Raw genomic sequence first — 24,522 nt, forward strand, 5'->3', positions numbered from 1 at the left:
GATTTAAGCAGTTTGCCCAAAGTCCAAGAGTTTGGTTCTAGTACCAATGGGTATCCATTTTGCATTACTGGCTTCGGGTCTGGTTTATACACAATATAGGTCCAGCTTTAAAATTCTTACATGTTCTGCCTTTCCAAAGGAGCACCAAATCCTCTGTCTAGATAATTAAGATGCTTACTATTTCCTTATTTTGGAATTGAACATAGTGCACGGTAGGAGTATTAAGGAAAAGCTGGCACAGGGATTGGAGGCGGAACCTACGGTGATTCCAATCGTCCCTCCCGTGTTCTGATGTCAGCAACTGACATTTTCTCATATCGTGCACAGGCACCTTCAGTCGCCCATCAGGTAACCGTTATTCAATCCCTCTTACAAAGAAATTCTGCTGCTCTCATTTCATATTTTATCAACCTAGAAACTCAGCAGAGGATTCAAGTAACGGTCTGCTTGTTTGCTATTGTGGGACTCTATTCACTTCATAGGGTTTCTGTAACCAAGTACCACAACCCGGGAGACTCAAAACAACAGAAATTTATTCTCCGACAATTCCGGAGGCTGCAAGACCAAAACCAATGCACGAGCAGGGCTATGCCCTCTCCCCTGGTCTCTGCTTGTCTTCAGCAACCCTTGGTATTTCCTGTCTTAGAACAGCATCCCCGCAGTCTCTCTCTCCCCAGGGTCACACGGCCGCCTTCCCTGTGTGCCCGTGCCCTCGCATGGGACCTACCTCTGTGCATCTCTCCTCACATGGAGTTTTCCTCTTAGAAGGATAGCAGTCAGATTGGAGTAAGGGCACACCCCCTGCAGTGTGACTTCATTTCAACTTAACTACACCCACAAAGACACTAGTCCCAAATGGGGTCACATCCACAGGTACCAGGGGTTAGAACCTTCCGACATCATTTTAAGGGTCACAATTCAACCCATAACAGGAACACAAAAAAGTTGATGTTTTCCTTATATCATCTTATGCAGTTGCAAAAAAGAGGGGTTCAGGCCAGATGTTCTTTCTTTCTTTCCTAGGACATCGAGGGTATGTTTATAATCTGGAGAGTTTAATTGAAAGGCAAAAAAAAAAAAAAATGCTACTGCACATATATATATAGGCACACATACACCAGGACTTAAGGAGAACAGTTTGAAGCACGCAGTATGCTGGTCGGGGTGGAAAAGAGAGCTCTTAAAGACATCGAGCCCACAATGCACTGTCAGAAGCTTGTATACTGCCCTGTCTCTGAAGTCACCCGCTAAACGGCTTACAGGAATTTTATTTGCACAAAGATTAATTTAGAGATTAACCAGGTGACTTTGCAAAAGCCCCTGGAGGCTTCTCATGAAAGTTCATAAAACATATTTGTGGGTGGTTGTTAATGTTTATGAATGTGTGTGTGTGAGTGTGTGTGTGTGTGTGTGTGTGTGTAATCACAGGCCCAGCTCTGCAAGAACAGATTTGCATGATCCCTTAGTTTTCTTCCTGAGATTTCATTATCTGAATGAATTCATACATACTAAAAAGCAAAATATTTTAGGGTACAACCAACTGTATGTCAGATGACGACTACATGGTATATGGTACACCTGGCCATAGATAATGAAAGTTTTGTTTTGTTTTTTGGTGTTTCCAATGATGATAAGCCAAGGAACAACTGAAACTTGTATGTGCTCAGAAGACAGAAGACACAGGAAACCAAAAGGTTTACAAAAGGGATTTTCCTGCAATTACCGTGCGTTTCTCTTCATGGGGGAGGTCAGAGAGGCAAAGACGACAGAGGACTAGCATAGTCTGGCACTCACGAGGACTCACGGAAGGCACTGGGATTTACTGTGGTTTTTCACATGCCAAGGTTTTGGATACCTCGTCTCACCTGGACCTGTAGGTAAGCCCCTTCTTGCTTCTCCATTGTACTGAAGAGCACATCGAGGCCTCTGGACTTAAGCTATTGCCTCTGATTACATGAGTGGCAGGAAACCGAGCAAGGATTCGGACTGAGCGCCATGAGACACATTCCTGAGCAGGGTTCTCTGTGCTGTGATGTTAGTGCACACGTGTTTACGCAGAAATCAAGGCACTAATGACCCCTCGCCCCGTGTCCCCGGGAAAGCTGCTGGGACGCTTTGCACTTACTAAATTGTTTCTTGTTCCACAGATTCATCTCAGGCTGCTGCTTGCGAAATGATGGGGTGTTTCAAAACCTAAGTCTGATAACTGGATAAAGAATGGCTGGATAGTGGGTCAGAAAAGAGGTTCTTAGCATTTGAATTAGGAGTCTCCATAGAAACAGAACCAATAGTGTGTGTGTGTGTGTGTGTGTGTGTGTGTGTGTGTACATACACAGTCTGCTTTCGTCAGTCTACTGATTTAAATGTTAACCTCATCCAAAAATACCCTCACAGAAACACCCAGAATAATGTCTGACCACCTACTTGGCACCCCAGTCAAGTTGACACATAAAATTAACCCCCACACCACCTTTAAGTCCTTCTTTTTGGGGAAAAAAAATAAAGTCCATTCAATTTGTAAAATGTATAAAACCTTAACCCTATTTGGACTTAAAGGGAAAATAAATATAACTGGAAAACTAAGAAAAAAACACATGATTTCTGCAACAAAGCTTCCCCCCTTCACATCTAATTAGAGTTCTCTGAAATTCTCTGCAAGCCTCATATCCCACTGTTTCTTCCCACTCATGCATTGTGCTAAAAAAGCCAGAATGCTCATATTCCCTGAACACCCCATGTAGCCATGCACTCGTTCACCCCCAAACCTTTGAGCGTGCTGTGAGCCCCGCATCAAGTGACCTTTCACGGCTCCCCATCTGCACCCTGCAGAAACCGATCTGGCCAACATACACATCACCTCCTCCGTGAAGTTTCTCCTTGACCAGCAACATTGACCTATCTCCTTATTTGATCAGAGAATACTGTTCAGAGCAGTAGCAGAACGTCTGTCCTGACTCTACTTGTAGACAGGCTTGTTGTCCACTTATCAATCAATGGGAGCTCAGCGGACCACTCCAGCGCCTGCTGCAAGAACCCCTGAGGGCTTTGTCACTCTGCTGCCAACATACTTCTTTTGACTCGCATCTCAGCCCACTCTCGTGGTTTGCCTCTGCTTCTACTCTGCCTGTTTTGTATTTTCACTTGTCCTTGCTGATTCTGGCTGCGGAGACTGCCCTAGAGAACCTGACCACCAGCACCACGAGCAGCAATCTAGCTAACCCACTTTTCTGGATCGCTCTGAGAAAGACCCTCCCGGAGGACCAAATTCCCATCAAGGGCCCTCTTCACCCCCATATGCGTGGATTCATTCACAGAGTCATGACTCTGGGCTCAGTCTGTGCTCTTCTTTGTTTCCTGTTGGATAGTGAGCTCTTCTCATGTCCAAATGATATGTTATTCATCTTTGTGCCTCTTGTGATTTCCTTATGCCTGGAATATGTTATACGCTTAATAAATAAGTGTGGCATGAATCAGTGAATAAAATTAAACACATTCTTATCCTTTAAACACATTCTTATCTTAAGTGTCCACTTTGCTTCTCTGAGCTTCTAAATTCTTGCTCTCCTTTTAAGTGCTAATTTGAGCCTTCTCAGACTAGCCCCAGCTGGAGGTCATTTCTCTCCACTGGGCTCTTGCTTCCCATAGGAGCTAGATATGATTCATTTTACTGGGTGGTCATAGGCTGCATCTCTCGGCTGAGTGGGAGAGCTCCATGAGCAATGAATGTTTTGCTCTATTCGTATGTTTACATTCTGCTTAAGAGAGTACATGCTTAAAAAATGATGTACATGTGAAAAATTGATTCCAACTTGCTTTCTTTAACTCACACTTTGTGGTAGATACAGTGACAGTCATCACCAGATAACACATACTTGTTTATGAGTTTGTTTCTGAGTCTCCTTCTGAGGCATCTGTGAGCACTTTTGAGGGCAGGGTCAAAGGCCAATCATCACTGTACCCTAGGATTTCACACGTGCCTGGAATGGAACACAGACTAAGTCAATGTTAAATAATGATCAGTGTATTATGACAGTATCCAAAATGTTTTTTCATTACTCAACAAAAGGAAAAGATATCTCATATTAATAGACTATCTATCCTGTTGAATGCATGTTGCTTAGTACTTTGTATTTATGCTCTCATTCAAGGTATTTGAAGCCATTTAATCCCTTCTGGGCTCAGCGTCCACATACATAAAGTGGGGACAATATTAATACTAACTTTATAGTTAGTAGGATTGAGTTGTGAGGATTGAGTTGAATCATCTAAGACCACTGAATTGTATACTTCAAAAAGCATTATGGTGTGAATTACATCTTAATAAACAGGTTATTAATTTTTAAGAAGTCGGTATATATGTGCAAATAGCTCCTTCATATCTGAGGGAGGAACTCAGCTGCTTGAATGTGGTAAAGCTCTACCTTTCAATCAGGAGATATGCATAGTCTATCCTAGAAAAATCAGCCTAATAGGAAAGAATGAAAGATACTAATATTGGGATTTCCTCTCCATAGGACAAGCTTAGGTAGATGACCTTACAATAAACAACTGTGGGACTTTTTTTTTTTTTTAAAGATTTTATTAATTTATTTGAGAGAGAGTGAGTGAGAGAGAGAGAGAGCACAGACTGGGGGAGGAACAGAGGGGGAGGGAGAGGGACAAGCAGACTCTGTACTGACACTGAGCATGGAAGCCAAGGTGGGGCTCCATCCCAGAATCCCAAGATCATGACCTGAGCCAAAACCCAAGCCTTGGAAGTTTATCCAACTGAGCCACCTCGGTGCCCAAGACCTGTGCTTTTAAATCCTTGTGTTTTACTTTGTCCTACAAAAAAAATGTGTTAAGGACTGTCCCAATAAGAATTTTAAAATTTAAAATTTGAAAATGCAAAATGGTTATGCCTGACGAATTATCAGAAAAGAAAACACATTTAGGTAGGTTATATCCAGCTCGGGAAATAACACATCGCCAGCACCCCTGAACAAGTCTTTGCCCTCCCCAAACCAGCAATTCCTCCAAGAGAATCTAACAACACGATTGAGGTTTGCCTGATTAAAACATATATAAATGAAATCATGTACACTCTTAGCCTAACTTCTTTGGTTCAACAATATATTCTTAAGACTGGCCTATGCTGTCCCATATTTCTGTAGCTCATCCTTTTAAATTGCTATAGGGTACTTCTTTAAGTCAACTTTTTCATGCCTTATTTGTAAATAAAAGCAGACATGGAGAGACCACCAGACCCTGGAGGAATGTGTCTGTTACCAAAGACTCAGAACATCTCTCTGAGGGAACTGATGTTTGTTTCATTTTGTGTTGTGTTTTGAGGTCTCTCACATCTAATATTTCATAATTCTGTGAAGACAAGGTGAGGTGAATCTCCAAAAACATAACAGAAAATAAAGCAACAGAAATAGGAGAAAAAGAAGAGAAGGACATGACAGAACCAGTACAGGAGTTGAGCGTCTGAATTATTTGTGCACTAGAAAAACACGCCTTTAGAAAGAGAAGGAGAACATATCAAGTGTTTCCAGACCAGTTCCCAAAAGGAAAATAATGCTTTCACATTAGGGATGGATAGATGGTACTTGGCTCAAAATATGAATTTAGGGCCATACCTAGGGATAAAATGGTGAAATCGCAGAACAAGAGGAGCAATGGGGTGGCCCTAAAATTTCCAGGGAGTGGGGGAAAATCTCCAACAAAACGACAAGCACCGTAATGCAGTGCACTTATCAGCAACACTGAAAACCAGCGATAATAACGCCTCTCCAACCTAAATGTCTACATCCCAACTATCACTTAAATGTGAGAGTAGAATAAACACATTTTTAGATGTTTAGAATATCACAAAATTACACGCTATATACTTTTTCTAAAGAAACATTCAGATGCTATGCTCTACCTAAAGAAGAAATAAAACCAAAGAGAGAAAGCTGTGGGGTGGAGGAGAGAGGGGGTCAAACAAATTAGAGATGAAGAGATTGCACGGGGCGAATGGTGAAGGGAAAGGCAGATAACAATCTGCCCACACTGAATTTGTTCAAAGGCTCTGCAAGACATTTCCAAAGAGGCCACGGAACAGAACACCTCATGCTTTTGGATTTAGGTAGAGAAAATTGTACCTAACCAGGGAAATGTTGGGGATGGAAAATTGTACATACCCAGGAAATGTTAGTGAACAACACAATAGGCAAGGAAAATAAATTAGGAAATTATCTCTGAAATAACATTCCAAATTTAACAAAATATTTTGCAGAGAATGGATAATAATCATAGTGAACAGCATTTACCTGGTCATAATAACTTGGGGACTGACTATTCATCCTATGCAAATGACCGCATGATTGTATTTGCAAAATTGGGAGGGTGCGGGAGGTGTATGCTTTATGTGGTGGGGCAGAATGTCCAGGCAGAGTCTTCAGACAATGCCTCAGACTGAAAACCTACAAACAGCAGTGTCATCCTGCTGTTGAGAGATGTGGAGAAAATACTGCCAAGGAAATCAGCCATGAGTCAGAGGTTGTCTCTGGAGAATGGGGACCTGGTTTGTGTGAAGCATGGCCGACTGCTGGGTGTTTCAATGAGCACCTGGAGACCTACCCAATTTGTGTCTTTTTGTTGTGCTCCTTTGTTTTCTCTTTAAACTGTGTGCTTGTATTTGGAAAAAAACCTTAAAACTTGAATATGTCTTCTAAAACAGCGCTACCCTTCCTTAGTTGCTGCAATCTGTCGATCTATCTGCACATAGAAACGTGATTGCATGACTGTATTTCTCTGACGAATTCAAGCATTCTGTCTGGCCCCAGATCACCTATTAGCTTTGCCCTGAGAGATCAGTGAGAAGGACGGTGGTATTCGCCTGTCAGGGGGCTTCCTGTTCGCCTTATTCACAGCCATGTCACCCACGCATGACAGATTAGCTGCCCTGTTAATGACTGGTGAAGGGACAGCTCTCCGAGCTGAGCTGTGAAAGGCCAGCAGTCCTGCGCCAAATTTGTGTCTTTATTTTCAGCCCTCCCGTTCCCATTCTGGGCCAAGGGCAGGGTTTATTCTAGAGCCGGAAAAGAAACACAAAGTGCAGACACCTGCAGGGCTCAGAGGCACCGTGCTGCCATTAACAACGACTGCCTTTCTTTCTTCCTCTAAAGAACATTGAAATGTAAATGTCTGTATTTGAAAAACTGGGTTTGGTTTTAATTCTTCCTTGGCTGAAAAGAGCATAGAGTTCCTTCAAACACAAAGGGAAAAATTAAAGAACTCTGGGGGAAAATTAGAAATAGCAAATGCAAGATGTGTTTACCATACCATTTCTGGCAGTGCTCATGAAAGCAGAGAATTCTCACTCCTCTTTTCGTCTAAAAGAGCTTTCTCTTTTTATCTAGTGACTGGGGCAGGGAGGGGAAATGCATCCGTAAGAGAACAAATTCTGTAAAATGAGAGCCCTTTGTAATAATTTAGGAGAAAAGTTGAAAAGGAAAAAAAAATTGGTTCTCACAACCTTTTGCTGAGCTGTGAAAACAAAAAAATCAATGCTGGAAAATCTCAGCATCAAGTGTGAATGCTTTACTTGGTTGTTCCGGGTTTTCATTTGGGGAGTAGAAATGGTCGGTAAAGAGCCACAGATTTCCCTTCAATTAAGGGTGAGAGTCCACCTGCTGCTCTGGGGACAATAAGCCCACTGGGGGCTTTAGAAGAATCAAGAAAGAACATCCGCTGTCACAGTACCATTTAGATCACTGACACTGTTCCATTTCAACAGGAGAAAGAATATTTGCTGCAATAAAAATAATAAAATTGACTTTTAGCAAATGGTGGCCAATTGCCTTTAAAGTTACAAGGTTACTACGATTACTGAATATATGCATTTATTTATTTAAATTTAAGATTTTTAGAATTTATTTGACAGAGATCACAAGTAGGCAGACAGGCAGGTAGAGAAGGGAAGCAGGCTCCCTGCTGAGCAGAGAGCCCCATGCTGGGCTTGATCCCAGGACCCTGAGATCATGACCTGAGCTGAAGGCAGAGGCTAAACCCACTGAGCCACCCAGGCACCCCAAATATATGTATTTAAATGTAACATTATGGTTTGATATTTTTATTGTTTTACTTACAAAGGGATGGAAACTAATGTTTACTAAAGATACATATATATATATATATGTATATACACACACACATGTGTGTGTATGTATATTCTATATGTATATAGAATGTTTATATGCATATATGTGTGTGCATTTGTTTTTAATATTAGATGGGAGAGAAGGGGAAAGTTATGTTCATTGAAATGATACTATGAGTCTTATTTTATATTTTATATTTCTTTTTATTTTATTTTTTATTTATTTTATATTTCTTTTATTTAGTGTCTATCATACAATACTTGTGTGAGAGATATTGTGATTTTTATTTTGTATATGTATATTTGAAGCACAAAAATGTGAGGGGAGCTGGGTGGCTCAGTTGGTTAAGTGGAACCTCTTGATTTTGGCTCCAGTCATGATGGCAGGGTCATGTGATGGAGCCCCCCCCCCCCCCCCACTGTTGGGGGATCTGCTTTGTGCACCCCCATCAGACGTGCTCTCTCTCTACAGAGATCTTTTTTTTTTTTTTAATGTGAAATGACACAGTCATCAAACTAATGTGCTTTGAGGCAGGACACAAGCCCAGGCATATCTGATTCTGAACTCTCAGGCCCTTCTGAAGCTGGTGCCTTTGGAGGTAAGACCACAGGGAGACAGTGTATGACACAGAAGCAGACAGCCCTTGCCTTTTAGGAACAAGTAGATCTAGGTTAGCAAGGCTGTCCCAAAGCCACAACTGACAAAGTGATCTACATTACAATTAAAATTACAGCTCTCTATTTGCAGCTCATACACAAAAGAATTGCTGGTCACTTAATTTTTTCAACTACCTAAGAATGCATAAACAGCACAGATGGGATGGCGGATGCAACTATGCGTTTAGATTTAACAAGTATTTGGCTGAGTGTCTGTCTGTATTCCCAGGACCGTGCGAGGCACTTTCCTATTCATTGTTTTTATTTACATGCTCTATAAAAATAGTGTGCCCGCTAATGTGTTCCACAGGGAGGAACATTTGATATAATGCATACGATGGATTTATGGGGCGCCATGCAGGACTTTGGAATAAAGGACCTGGATTTGAATACTGGCTCAGCCTTTTATTAGCTGTGAGGCCTTGGACAAGTTAATTTCTTCAAGCGGAAAGCATTAGACCATGATTGGGATTACAGAGAAGTTCATGCACTGTGTTCTGTAACGTCTTGGTCAATTAGTTGTTGATGGGCACCCGGCTCATAAAATACACTCCCTATTTTTTCAGATGGTTAATCCCATTTTTGCATTTTTTTAACCCTTTGCAAAAACTCAGTTCAAACAATAAACTTGTGGTTTGTAGTCCATTTTAAAGCCTGATTGGCCCTAGGTTCTTCTGATTCTTCTTTTATTCTCTCATATTCACTCCCCCGCCCCACCACACACCCTTCCAAATCCTTGCTTTTGGTTACTTGCACAACCTGCATTTTATCTCTCTTTTAAAATGTATATATGTATGTATTCATTTATTTACTTACTTACTTGACAGAAAACACAAGTAGGCAGAGTGGCAGGCATAGGGGGAGGGAGAAGCAGGCTCTCCGCTAAGCAGGGAGCCTGACTCAGGGAGCCCAACGCGGAGCTCGATCCCAGCACCCTTAGGATCACAACTTGAGCCGAAGGAAGCTGCTTAACTGACTGAGACAACCAGGCACCCCCACCACCTGCATTTTAACACCAAAAAAAGTTACTCCCCTTTGCTTACCTATGGATAGAAGTTGGTTTCTTGTCTCTCAAAAAAGGAAAAAGTAGCTAACAGGGAACCAGATTTCCAATTATTTTTCATTTATACAGCATGTGCAAACTTTGAGAAAAATAAGAAATGATAAATAAAGGCTCAATTAACCACAGAAATGATGTCATGAAATAACAATATTCATTTCCCACTGGAAAGGATAAACAGGAAGCTTTCTGTAAGCTCCTAATTGGAAAAGGTTGTTATCTTCCCAACAGAAAATCACTGAATTGTCCAACTAATAATTGGGTTTTGGTTGGTATATGTTATAGCATTTTAAAAAATAAGTAAACATATAACCACTGAGTAATCTGCATCTGTCTATGTCTTGTGTGTGTACATGTGCGGTTTCTCTCATTTAATCCTCCACGACCTCTTTCATTCTTTACTTTACAGATGAGGAAACCGAGGCACTAAGATGTTGCTTTGTTAAATTATGTACACCCAGTGTCTTAGTTTAGCCTCCTTGGAATCATGCTCTGAGACTGAGATTTGTATGCAGGGGTTTCCTTGGGTGGGGGGTGGGTTGTCTTCTCAGGAGGGACACAGTGAGGAAGGAGGAAAGCAGGACCCAGCAGAGGAAAAAGTTGAACCACAATGGTTTCAAGTGAGATTTCCTTTGTTCCTATGAGGAGATCTGGAGCTGGGATGGCCCTTCCATGATGTCCCGAATTAAGACAAAGGCGCTGAACATAGGTAAACCCGCATCAGCTTGCCACTGGCAATGGGCCACCTGTGGAGAAGAAAGACTTGTGGAGGCAGAATCTGGTGACTGAGAGTATGGCCCACATATGTCTGGTAACTACTGGTGAGTGTATCAGCCTGAAGAGGGGCTCACGGAGGAAGCTCTGGGTCTACTACCTGGTAAGTGTGAGAGCAAGGATTGGACTCCAAGTTCAGATACATTTTTCGATGTCATAGACTAGAAAACCTCATTTTAACATCTCTGTTACTGTTTACACAATAATAGCACTTCTGATACCATGATAATCCTGCTGCACTTCCGAACAGACTATGGGTTTATGTTGTCCCACTGTCCACTCAGCTCCAGGTGGGATCCAATCAGTGTTGAAGTGAATACAACTACCCCCTTTTTATCTTATAAGAGTCCCATAAACTTTGGGGGTGTTCAATTTAATAAGGTGATATACATATTCAAAATATCTTTCAGGCCTACTTTCGTTGGAGTCTGAAGGAAATATTTCAGAAAGCACATAACGAAGTGATTCTCAAGAAAAAAAAAATGACCTTTGAGTCTTTAGGTTATAATTCCAGACTTTAAGTTCCTTGTTCTTTCTTATCTCTCACTCTGTCTACTCATTGTCCTCTAGGGGCACCTGGGTGGCTCAGTCATTTAAGTGTCTAACTCTTGATTTTGGCTCAGGTCATGATCTCAGGGTTGTGAGCTCCATGTTGAACATGAAGCCTGCTTAAGATTCTCTCTCTCCCTCTCCCTCTGCTCCTCCCCAACCCTGGCTTGTACATGCATGCTCTCTCTCTCTCTCTAAAAAAAAAAAAGGGAGGAAAGAAATCTGCTCATTGTCCTCTTTAAGATATTGAAACAGTCAATGGTTAGAAGCAACATATGATTACCCAGTGGCCCCAGATATTTCATCCATGTTACCTTTAAAAAATACAAATTTCTCTACTCCACAACTGAGGGTGTTGATTCAGTAGCTCTGCTGGGGACCAGGAATCTATAGTTTAACTTTTTCCTTCTCCAGGTGGACCTTGGGGAGCTGGCTTAGCTCAGGTGTCAGGGCTGGGTGTCCAGAACTATAAAACCCCTTATGTTATATAATATGAGCTCCTATAGAACAGGACCACACATTTACATTTAGTTTTTTTTTCCCTCTGGTGTCTAGAATAGGGTTTGTCATAAAAATCCTATCCAGTGAGTATTTTTGAATGATAAAAAATAAACTCAATGAATCTGTTAGTCTAATCAAAGTTCAGGAAGCTGCTCTGTTTGAGCGGAAAGCACCATAGGTAGGAAAACAGAAGTAAGCATCACCATCTTGAAAAATCAGTGAAATATCAGTTAAACACAAGTTGATAGTATGTAGTGATATTTCCTTTTGGACAAACTGGTATGGTATAATATTGTAATACCTACTCTGATATTAAGTGATTCTCACATTCCCAGGAAAAATCTTTAGTTTCCCATAACTTCGATATCTCTAAAACCTATCAGTTCCTGTAGGCTTTCTAGTATTTCATTGGAATGTTTATGTTTACATTCATAGTTGAGCATTATAGGTTGGTTTTCTTATTGCAAATCCTACATTTTTTCACTACATTCTGATTTAATTACATGAAATGCAATAAAACAGAAAACCAGCTAATATAAACAAACTAACATTGATGTTACAACATCAATTTTAAAATAAGGAATTAAATAAGCTTACAAAAACAACACACAAGTTGAAAGGAGAAAACAGAGTTGAGAAAAGGAGGAAATATATTTGCTAACATGATGTGTCGAGATATACATTATGAGGGGTGTCTGAGTGGTTCAGTCAGTTAAGCGACCAAATCTTGGTTTCAACTCAGGGTCGTGAGCTCAAGCTCCACATCAGACTCCATGCTCAGTGGAGGCTCTGCTTAAAGATTCTCTCCCTGTGGTGCCTGGGTGGCTCAATGGGTTAAAGCCTCTGCCTTCAGCTCAGGTCATGATCCCAGGGTCCTGGGATCAAGCCCCGCATCAGGCTCTCTGCTTGGTGGGGAGCCTGCTTCCTCCTCTCTCTCTGCCTGCCTCTCTGCCTACTTGTGATCTCTGTCTGTCAAATAGATAAATAAAATCTTTAAAAAAAAAAAAAAAAAAGATTCTCTCCCTCTGCCCCTTCCCCACCTCACAATTCTCTCTCTCACTCTCTCTGAAATAAATCTTTTAAAAAAAAATTCATTATGATTAAAGAAGTACTTGAATGTAGTCTTCATGCCTATAGCACAGAGAGGGTCTACTGTCCATTAAGCACTTAGTAGAATGATTGAAATGGAGAAGGTTCTCAGGGGCAGAGGCTTTATTGTTATTGATATTATTATTTTCAGAATATCCTAGACTAAATTTTGAAAGATTTTTTTCCCTTCATGTGTTTTACACAGATGATGATAAAATATGAACAACCAAGTCTTCTCACAGATTTGCACAGTAAATGAAGAACTCAAATTCATATACGTGTATATTTTAAATGTGTCTCTAGATAAAAGCTCAGGGCCACATATTTATGTGTCACACAGAAAAGATCCTAAAAGACCTATTGTTGCTATCTTAGTCCAGATGTCCACTTTCTGATGCCTTAGCAAATTAAAATTAGCAAGTGAAATCCTGAGGAATAAAAAGCCAGAGGATGAACCAGCATGGGAGGGATGAATCAGAGTGTTCCTCTGTGAGCAAAACTGAAAGCCTTAAAAAATGTCGATGGTCTCATAAAAACATGATCTTTTCCCCCAGTGTATACTACCTGGGCTGGGGAAACAGAATGCCTCTGATCAGTATTGGATAATCATTAATTACAAACAGAAACAAGATCCTTGGTGAAAATGAAGATCCAAATAAATAATTTAACATTAAAATGATGTCATCCTTAATTTATAAGAGCCTATGAACCATTCATATCTTAAAGGACCCAGCATGGCACCACAGGCTGAGAGTTTAACTGGTCTCCTGTGCCAATTTAGTCACCCACAAAGATGACAACACAAACTATAGTTACTCGGATGACTTTGGGAAGGTTTTTCACTTCTTAACACGCTCTCCTTTAGCTTCATTCTCTTCAGAATTTGTAGATCATGGATAACACTTTGGTAGGAAGAGGGATTGTGTTGAAACCTGCCTTTATGCACCTTGCAAACAGTGATTTTGTATTTATTTGGAGTCACTCCTGGTAAAGGAATGATGGAGACTAGAATATACATCTTGAATTGTTTTGCAAAACAGCTACACTGTTTACTTAAATTGTGTGGTATTAGGTTAGCTTTAAAGATGTTCTAACAGAGTCCATGGGAATTACTTTCATGTGCCCAGCCTATTCTTGGTCCTGATACCATATCTGGTCCTTTCTCGCACCATCTGTGGCTGACCTTTCCTCTAGAGAACGAAACATCTTGTGTCTAATTTCCAAAACTTCCCTACATACCCCACTTCCTCAGTGGAAGTGATGAGGCAGGCACAGATTCTCAGGTGTTAAGTTAAAGCAGTGGAGCCTTACTGAGAAACACCAGGTGTGGCAAGAACAAGACTCCCAAAATGGTGAATTCAATCTGTAATCTTACGGAACACAGATTGTATGGTTACAAAATATTTCATATGAATAAAGATGACTTACCTAATGAAACATTTATGGAGCAAAACCAAAATTTCTGAGCATAAACACTTCTATGTATCAGTTTTTTAAAAATTATTTTATAAATGTCATATAATATATAGCAACACTGAATTTTTAAGAAACCAAATTATCTGCAACCTTATTTCTTGAATGCTCTTTATCATTAACTTTTCCCCCAAAATGGCTACACAGATATGAATAGGTCATGATCCCTGCCTTGAAAACTAATGATCAGGTGGAGAAAATATACATAGAAACAGATAATGTAAACTGAAGAATGCAATTGCTACAGCAAGATACATAGAAGGTACTACAGAAGCTTATAGGAGGATGACTGTACCTACCCAGGTGGAGCTTTGGGGAGATTCCTGGATCGGGAAGTAAAGGGCTTAGGTAAAGTGTTTTATAATTATCTCATTATGGTTTTTAATCACACCTTATTGAAATTACCTGTGTAAAGTCCATCTACCCCACTAAATAGAGCTTCTCCAGGGTAAAGATTGTGTCTCGTTCTTCATTGTCAAGTCCCTAAAAGCTCTTGATACATTTACTCAAACAACAAAACAGAGGGAAGGAAGGAAGGAAGGAAGGAAGGATGGTAAAAAGGCAGGCAGGCAGTTGAATAAGTCATAGCCAGAAGAGGAGTGAGTGGGGAATTTATTTAAAGTGAGGAAGGATCATGACTATAAGAACGGAGACACGAAATAGCATGCTGTATCAAGGTAGGTATGCCAAGGGCGTGGCAAAGTGGCAAGAGATGAAAATAAAAGTTTTAGCAGAACTTGACCTTAGATGATCATTTCAACTCTGCTGAAGGTCATGGTGGCAGAGTAGAGAGCAGCTCCAGAAAGTGCATGTGTGTTCTATTCTAATTCTGCTGTAGTTTGAGGAAAAGCAGCTAAAAATCTCTTGAGCCTCAATTTATTATAAAATGAGATAATGAAGAGATAATACTATCTCCTTTGAAGTGTTGATATAAGGAATACAGAGTGATTGAGTGACATAAGGTTGAATATATACCATTGATAAAAGACATAGAATTATTCCCTTCAGTTTCCCTTGCTCCAGGGAAAAATATTCCAGCAGTTTCTGTTCTCAGGTGGTATGTCTATTACAGTGTGGATCCACGATGTATTTGTTGGGGTCATTCAGACAACCAATGGGATATCTTAAAAGAAAGAGAGAGAAGGAAAGAGAGCAACTGATTCATTATCAGGAAGAGACTCATACAGTTACCAAAGCCAAGAAGTCTCATGCTCTGAAGCTGGAGAATGAGTGAAGCTGGTGTTGAATCCAGCTGGGTCTGCAAGTCTGAGAAGGCAGAAAGCAGGAGAAGGCTTCTTCACAGGCAGAAGAAGATAAATGTATCAGCTCAAACAGAGAGTGAGTTCACCCTTCTTCCACTTGTTTGTTCTGTGGGGCTCCTGTGGGGCTCCCCGAGAGACTCGATGATGCCCACTCCCGTTGGGCAGTGTCATCTTCTTTACTCGATTCACCAACTCAGATGCTCATCTCTCCGGGAAGTACCCTCACAGACACATCCAGAACTAATGTTTTACCCACTATCTGGGTAGTCGAGTCTACAATTAGAGAGGAAAACAGAAAGTCTAGAGTTTCACAATCCTAGGATCAGGAGTTAAGACTAACTGAGAAGGAACTCATGTAAGAGTCCAGCAGGCAGCTCTCTTGCTGCCCTTTCTTCCCACCTCTACCACGTCTAGGGGGAGGTTCCTCTAATACTTTTCTCCTATTCAAAGGAAAGATATCCTTTTGTCAAAACAACAACAAAAACAACAAAGTCCCCAACCATACACACACACACACACACACACGCGCGCGCGCGCGCGTATCTGCATCTCTCTGCCTTTTTGACATAATAATAAGATGGAGAAAAACACATTTTGACATAATAATAAGATGGAGAAAAACACAAATCATTCAGAGCTGCTTATTGGTGAGAGGAATTAAAGTAGTGGGCCTATGATCCACTTTCTTCCTTAAGGGGGAACATTTCTGGGAAAGAAAGGTTACCTACTCTAATCTCATCATAAACATGATATCTGATCTATATACGTTAAACTTGGGCGTGTGCAAAATGTCTAGGTGATTATTTCCAGGCATAATTGGATTTACAAGTCTGACACAGGGGACAACAAAGAAGAAAATAAAGCTGGAAGTAACCACTTGGAGTCATAGTAGATAGATGGCAGGTGAAACAGTGTGATCGGATACAACGGACTTAAATTAAGGCAGGAATAATGCATTATGGGCAGAGACTTGGTACAGGAAAGAGCTGAGAATGAGATGTTTATGAAGGTCAAAGAAGGAAGAGGAAAGTAAATCTGGATGTTGGCACTGCACAGAATTTCAAAGAAGAGGAGACTAGTAGTGATAAACACAACAGACTTGAAAAGGATCAAAAATATTCCACGTTTATCAAATAGCCATTTAATGGTGATTCTTATTAAAACAATCTCAGTTGAAGGGCACCTGCCTATCTCAGTGGGTAGAGCATGTGACTCTTGATCTCAGGGTTATAAGTACGAGCCCCAGGTTGGGTGTAGAAATTATTTAAAAATAAAATATTTAAAGAAGAAAAAAAAATAATCTCAGTTGAGTTTGGGGTCTAAAAATATGTTTACCATAGTTTTCAGAGGACGTGAGAAGGGAAAACATACAGAAGTTACAGGTATTTTGGGAGAATCTGAAACTAGACCACAGTTAAGAACAGAGAGTTGAAGTTATGGGGGATAAATGGCAGAACTGCTGATAACCAGAAGCTGCTCGGAGTGTGTGTTCAACCAACTAGCACGCCTGCAACCTCTCTGGAGGGGGCGGGTTAGAGCTGTGACGGACATGAAGCCAGTGACGATGCTGTTTGCATTTTCTCTGATGTTTCCCACTGGTGACTTTGAGCATTTCTCCATGTTTAAAGCCTTCTGTGTTTTGGGGAAGGAAATACCTCCATATTTATTTATCTATTTATAAATATATAAATTTATAAATGTACACACATATAAATATATGTATATATTTTATTATATTTAATATTTAACATATATTTAAATATATATATATATTCTATCTATTTATGCAGAGAGAGAGCGCATAGAACACTATCAGTAATTGACGGGAAGTAGAACCTTGCAAATTCATAGCCTACAATATTTTCCTTCAATCTTTAAAACATTTTCCCATTACATTTACTCTACACCCATGTCAAGAAAGTAAATCTAAAGCCATGAGTATCAATAGCCTGAGGCAGAATAACAAATATTATCCCTTTGAGTAATACTTTTATTTTTTGTTTTCTTTCCAATTTTATTCATTCACTGGCTTTCTTGCTCTTAGAGCAACCTCCTCTTCATTCAGATCCTTGTTCTGTTTGTTGTTTTATAATGGGATATAGTTTTAAGTGTTTATTAAAGTTTTAAAGACACACAGATTAATGTAATGTAATTGAAAAATGTTGGCATTGCTATATAAAATTAGTGAACTCCTTTTAATGATTTGTCTTCCAAAATTGCCTTGGGGGGAAAAGAAAGTATTCCTATTTTGCTTGCACTGTTATAATTTAAAATCAGCTCCGTGTTTGTGTGATCAACTTTGTAATCATCTGTCACTCCTGGCAGAAAAGAAAATTAAGGGAACCAATTTATTACAAAGCACCAAAAAATGTTATTTTTTCCTCTCCCCATAGAAATAATAAAATGTTCTAGAGTTGCTTTAATATCATTTTCATATTTTTGTTGCAATGACAGGCATATATTTTCAGGGAGGAACTTTATCTCTTTGCAACATCTGCAATGAAAATTCAATTTCTCAGAATCAGATGCTTTATATATTCCCTAATTCACTGTTCTGTGCTTTGTGGGTAGGACTTTTTTTTTTTTTTTTTAAATCTTCAACTTGGATGGATGATCATCCTCTCCCTCTTTTTCTGCAGGTCACTATTCTCCTCGGGAAGAGCTGAATATGCATCTGCTCGTGCTTTAGCACCACAGGAAGGTCAGGGGCTGAGGAGAATACGCCTCCATCTCATGAATTTATGGAAACATTCCCCATACAAAAATTAATTCTGCAGTTAAGGACTTAAATAGATAGCTTCCGTAAACCTATCTCTATTATCAAGAATAAACTGTTAATGGCTGGTAGAAATTAAAGATTTGGCCTGCTTCTATGGCTCTGGCAGTAATTAACTGCTTACTTACACCAATATATATTCAGTGCTTGAGATAATTGGAAAGATACAGAACACTTCTCTCTGGTCTCCCTCGATAAAGATCCCTCCACAGGGGCTGAAGGACATATATAAACGTCTGTTTCTTTTAGCCACAATCTCAATGCAGAGAAATAAGTCTATGAACATAGCTTAGTGGACAGGTGAAAGTCCAGCCTCAAAAAAAAAAAAAAATTTCTCTTCACATCTTTCCTGAATTTCCCGAAAGTTATTTATAGATTTTGGTATCAAAGACTATTATTATTATTATTATTATTATTATTTTAAATTTCAGTGGATCTCTAGTTTAATAGTGTCAGTTCTTATCAACTTAAACTGGTGTTTAAATAAAATTCTAATCAAAATCCTAACAAGGTTTGCTGTTTTTTTTTCCCCCACAGAATGTGTCTCCTAATCCTAAAATATATATGGATGTGTAAGTACCCTAAATGAATCAAAAATTATTAGAAAGAAAATAATGAGGGAGAACTTTTTCTATCATAAAGGATTCATATGAAGCAGTCGTACCTAAAATAGTGCAGCAGGAAGTGGGCATAGAAAGAGTCCAACAGAACACAATGAAAAGCCTAGACACAGACCCACTGATAGATGGTGATTTCACATATGACAGACTAATGGGATGTTAATAAATGATTATGACAATAAACTTTGCATATAACAATAGTATAAAACTAGATTTCAACTTTAGGTCATACACTAAAATGTACTCCAAGGATGATTAAGATTCTAAATATAAAAAAGAAAATCTTTAAATTTTGAAAGAAAATGTATATCTTCTGTACTTAGTACAAAAAGGGGGAAACATCATTTTACATTAAAAGGCAACTGGCAGGGGTGCCTGGGTGGCTCAGTGGGTTGAGCAACTGAATCTTGGTTTCAACTCAGGTCATGATCTCAGGGTCCAGCCCTGTGTTGGGCTCCTTGCTCAGCAGGGAATCTGCTTGAGGACTCTCTCCCTCTGCCCATCCCCTTACCCATGTCATTCTTTCCCAAATAAATAAATCTTCTTTTTTTTTTTAAAGATTTTATTTGTTCATTTGACAGTGAGATCACAAGGAGACAGAGAGAGGCAGATAGGGAGGGAGAAGCAGGCTCCCTGCCAAACAGAGAGCCCGATTCAGGGCTCGATCCTAGGACTGTGAGATCATGACTGAGCCAAAGGCAGAGGCTTTAACCCACTAAGCAACCCAGATGCCCCATCAAATAAATAAATCTTAAAAAAAAAAAAAAAGCAACTGGCATTCTTGCATAGATAATTTAACAGATGCATGTGTGCAACTGATATTGAGATTGTATAAAAAGCCCCTACAATGAATGAGAAAATATAAATCCTTAAATATTCTGAAAACATGTGTGAGCAATGAAGCCATAACTTAGGAGACCTCAAAGGCCAAGAAAGAGAATGATGCTCAGCCTCAGAGTAAATAGAGAAAAATCAAATGAAAACACAAGTGGTGATCATTTTTTTTTTAAAGATTTTATTTATTTATTTGACAGAGAGAGAGATCACAAGTAGGCAGAGAGGCAGGCAGAGAGAGAGAGAGGGAAGCAGGCTCCCTGCTGAGAAGAGAACCCTATACAGGGCTGGATCCCAGGACCCTGAGATCATGACCCCAGCTGAAGGCAGCGGCTTAACCCACTGGGCCACTCAGGTGCCTCCAAGTGGTGATAATTTTATACCCATTTGTTTCCCAGCAATTGAAAAAAAGTCTGCTAATAGTAAGTGGTCACAACGATGAGGAAAACCACTAACTGATGCCATGTTGTTTGAAAGGTAATTTTGCATAACCACCTTTGATAATAATTTTTCCAAATGTAGCAAAGATAATGGTATGTGTGAATTGCCACTTGATAATTCTACTTCTGGATGGTTGATTAATTTATCCCATTGTTATTAAATTTCTAAGTAGTGAATGTCTTTTTTTGTTTTGGGACTATAGTGGCTAATAAGATGGATGGATTTTTCTATGTCCAACAAACTTGCATCTTGATGGGAGAAGATGAATTGTAAAAATCAAAACAAATGAACACACATAGTATAGAAAATTGTAATAACTGCTCCGAAGAAAGATTAAAACTGAGGAAAGGAAATGAATCATGAGGGATATGCTATGTTAACTTAGGTTGGTCCAGGATGGCTTCTCTAAGCAAATGACTCTTGAGCAGAGAGCTGGAGGGAATGATGGAGGAACAAGGTTAAAGACCTGGAGATGTGAGGGGATGGGGCATCCTGCAGTTAGGGCAGGGCTGAGAGGAGGAGAGAGAGACAGAACATGATCAAGTTGGACAGACAGATGGACTGGCCACAGACCATCTGTAGCTTCTTGGTCACAGCACATCACTTGGTTTTTAATCTCAGTGGTATAGAAAATTTATTAGAGGTTTATATCATGCAGGGAAATGTTACAGTATGATCAAAGTTTTTGAAAGCTCACTCGTTGTTTGATAACAGACCCAAGAATTTGGGGAGCATAGAAGAGAGAATACATAGGCAACCAAGCTGGTATTCAACTCTATGTTGTTTAATTTAAACAACTTTAAATATCTCAACTAAAACTAGCCATATTCATGGTCAAAGACCAAATGATTTGTCTACACTATTGGTTTAATGCAGCTTTAGAGAATGTCCAGCTGACCCATGAACAGCATGGGTGGCAGGGGCACTGACAACACACACAGACACAAGTCCACATATAATTTTTGGCTCCCCCAGAACGTAACTATTTAATGGTCTTCTGTTGATTGGAAGCCTTACCAAGGGCACAAAGAGTAGATTGACATATATCTTGCATGCTATATATATTTTATAGTGTATTCTTACAATAAAGTAAGCTAGAGAAAAGAAAAAGTTAAGAAAATCATAAGGAAGAGAAAATGCCTTTCCAGGACTGTACTGCATTTATCAAAAAACACCTGTGTATAGTGTACTTCAAACCCATGGTGTTCAAGGGTTGACCATATTTTCTTTTCCAGTATATATGGCATGTTGACAGAGCATTGATTCTGTCCAACATTTCATCAGCTCTAAGACACTAAGCACTAATTGAAAGACATATCATTATTTTGGGTACTGTGAAGAAAGACAATGATGACAATTAAAATATGACACAATTTCAAAAACCGTTGGATGTACTACAAGAGTACTGACAGAAAACACAAATCAGAAACAATAAAATCCTAGAGATATTTTATCAGTATTCTTTCCATTATAGTTGACAGCAGTCTATTTCAAATGGGTTGACCAATAAAAGGGAACATATTTGGTTCTGTGAACAGGAGTCCAGAGGTGTCACTGGCTTTCTCACAGTTGGAATGAGGCATCCAGAAGATGGCACTAAGGCTCTGTCTACTTTACTCTTAGATAGACTCTCTACTTGATGAGCAAGATGATCAATGTCATCCATCTTCTGTTCTGCCAGTGTTATCGACCTCAGTGAAGAATCTTTTTCTAATATGTGTAAGAGAAAAACCCCAGAGTTATTCTCATTGGAGTTTATCATGCCTTTACTATTAGTCATTCACTGTGGCCATGATGTTGAAGTTATCCAAGTCTGAGCAATGGGTCCCCTCCCTGTAGCTGACTGGGTAAAAGGCAGAATCATCCCCTTCCACACAAGAAGGGACTGAACCTCTAATGAAAAGAGCATCTAAGGGAATAAAATAGCAGATAACCACTAAGAGGAAGTTACACATACAAATAAAATCTTAACAAGTTTTGATTCATATTCTCTGCTCCTAGCAGTATTAAAAATGTAAAAATAAATAAATAAGATAGTAAAGAAATAAAATTCTGTATTACCAATTATTAGAGGTTCAAATGAGGGCAACTTTAATATCTGCTGGGTCAATGGGAAGACCAAAATTGTATATCTAGACTATTTAGTAATGATGCCTCAGATTGAAAGCCAACTTCAGTTCTTAATTCTTAGGGATATATTTGATGCATACTATTAATTTACAAACAAATATTAATTGAAAAGCAACAATATGAAAGTCATTCTTTTGGTCTCGATGGAGACTGAAAAAATATGAGGCCACAACTCAAGTCCTAGGCAACGTAAAATATTATATGAGGAAAAAAACCCAGATATGTGACTATGAAAATTTAATTAGCACCTAAGTAGTTAAAGACATATTAAGCAAAGAGAGAAAATACAAAGAGAAACATGACTGCTACCTGAATAAGCGGTTTCCAGATTCAGAAGGCAAGTTGCTCCCCCTGCAAAAAGCCAGATCTCATTCTTCAGTCAGGCTTGTTGTGTCCTAACTTTGGAATAGGGTGATTTTCTGCAGAGCAAGGAGCTGCATGTCCTAACACTTCCTTCAGCCAGGATCTAGCACAACAGATGACAGTCCAAAACCGTTGGGCATCTGCACTAAAGTGTGAAAGATGAGGGAGGATGTGAAATTGATTTTTAACTATTTTTCTCCCCTCAGTATAAGTGAGTATTAGCAGAAGCCTTTAGAGTTCTCAGAGTACATTTAGTCCTGAAATTGTTGAGTTGGACAATCTAGGCACACACATTTTCATTTTCTAAGGCAGAGGTCCCGAGTCTATGCCAACTATATTTACGATTTAATCTTTCTATTCAAGGCCTTTTTTTCCCCCTTCATTCATTTTCCGCTCCATCATTTTATGATTATCCATTAAATACAAATTTGTTGCTCTATTCTAGTAATCATCAGCGTAATACACAGTCTAAACAGAGAGAAAAACAAGACTCAGTCTCTTCTTCTGCAAACTTACAGGAAGAAATATGGGAAAGCATGTCAAAAATTAAGTGCAATCAAACTAGTTATTTTTTATAGAAGTACAGTGATTAGGCACAGCTTATTGGGGGGACATGTAGGAACCATGGAGAGAAGGCTTTTCTCACAGTTAAAGGAATTGAAGAAGGCTTTAATAGGCTGACAATCTTGGGTCCTTAAATGCTGAAGAACATCTCTAAATATAGTCTGAGTGTCCCAGACTCTTGGCCAGAGGGAGAACTGTTGGCATGGTTCAGAACATGGAAGTTCTTGGCGTTTAGGTAGAGTAGGGAGTCCTTCACTGAAGCCGGGGTTTTCATCTTGTACTCAAGCAGTGGCTTCATACTGTGCCTGGAACTTGTGTGTATGACAGTGAATAAGCTATGTCCATTGTGGGGTTTGTTTGTTTTCTTTCTTCTTTTCTTTCTTTGTCTTCTTTTTTCTTCTCCTTCTTCTTCTTCTTCTATTTTTTTTTTTTTTTCATTTGCATGGGTCTATTTCAGGAAATGTCTTTCCAAAACTACGATTCAAACAAATTCTCCCTTTCCTTTCTATTTGTGTAAAGGACTTGGTGCTAACCAGATTGATGGGGCACCACGGGAGGCTGCCATCTGTTACACGGACCCAGGGAATGGCTGTGGGACTTTCCCCTCTGGAAACACTCTGCCATGGTTTATGGCTATGTATTCTGTGAGCGTCACAGATGACTATTTCCGGCGAATTATGCCAGTGGATTGAGACTTCAAGGTATGGACTCAGCTGCTGACATAATGGAAGAGGACAAGACAAAATGATGGTCCTTGGAAAGAAAAGCACATTCTTCTCTCTTTCTGGCAAAGGAGGGTCCTTGGCGACTTGGCCAGCTGATAATAACAGGATTTCACCGTGCCTTTCAGCACCTTGTTTTCAAAGCATACCAAGCTATCCCCCATATGGCACAGAGCAACATTAATGAGTCTCTTTCCTCAAGAGAGAAATTAACTAACCCACTTAATGCTTTGTGGCACACCAAGTGATTCCCAATATATAAACCTATTTAGTTCTTATACAAACACAGGAGATCGGTAGAAATGTTCTAAGTCAGGAGCCTTGAATATATGTTTTGCTTCACTACATGAACTTAAGAGATCTTTAACATCTTCGTGTTTAAATGCGAGTATTAGCCTATGCAAGTCTCTCAAGCCTGCTTCAAGAATTTTATGAGACAAGACATTCTAAAATGCTTCATAAAATGTTATTTATTTTTAAAGATCCAATGGAATGCTGTGATAAATGTTATGTATGGGTGCTACCAGTATTTATTCCCATCAATTTCCTCCCTTGTTGTGTGAGATGCTCTTTCTCTAA

General features: G+C 39.5%; 1 long non-coding RNA gene across 1 annotated transcript in view; it reads right to left on the minus strand.

The window, feature by feature from the left end:
* The window catches only part of LOC309871050, a 218,138-nt gene that overhangs the window by 6,444 nt on the left and 187,172 nt on the right, over positions 1 to 24,522 (minus strand). Inside the window, exons 3-4 of the long non-coding RNA XR_014314989.1 lie at positions 22,604 to 22,645; positions 3,873 to 3,977 (exon numbers count right to left, since the gene is read on the minus strand). This is a non-coding gene — a long non-coding RNA (uncharacterized lncRNA). The remainder of the gene's footprint in view (positions 1 to 3,872; positions 3,978 to 22,603; positions 22,646 to 24,522) is intronic.

This window comes from Mustela nivalis (genome assembly GCF_964662115.1).
Source record: "Mustela nivalis genome assembly, chromosome: 8".
Lineage (NCBI taxonomy): Eukaryota > Metazoa > Chordata > Mammalia > Carnivora > Mustelidae > Mustela > Mustela nivalis.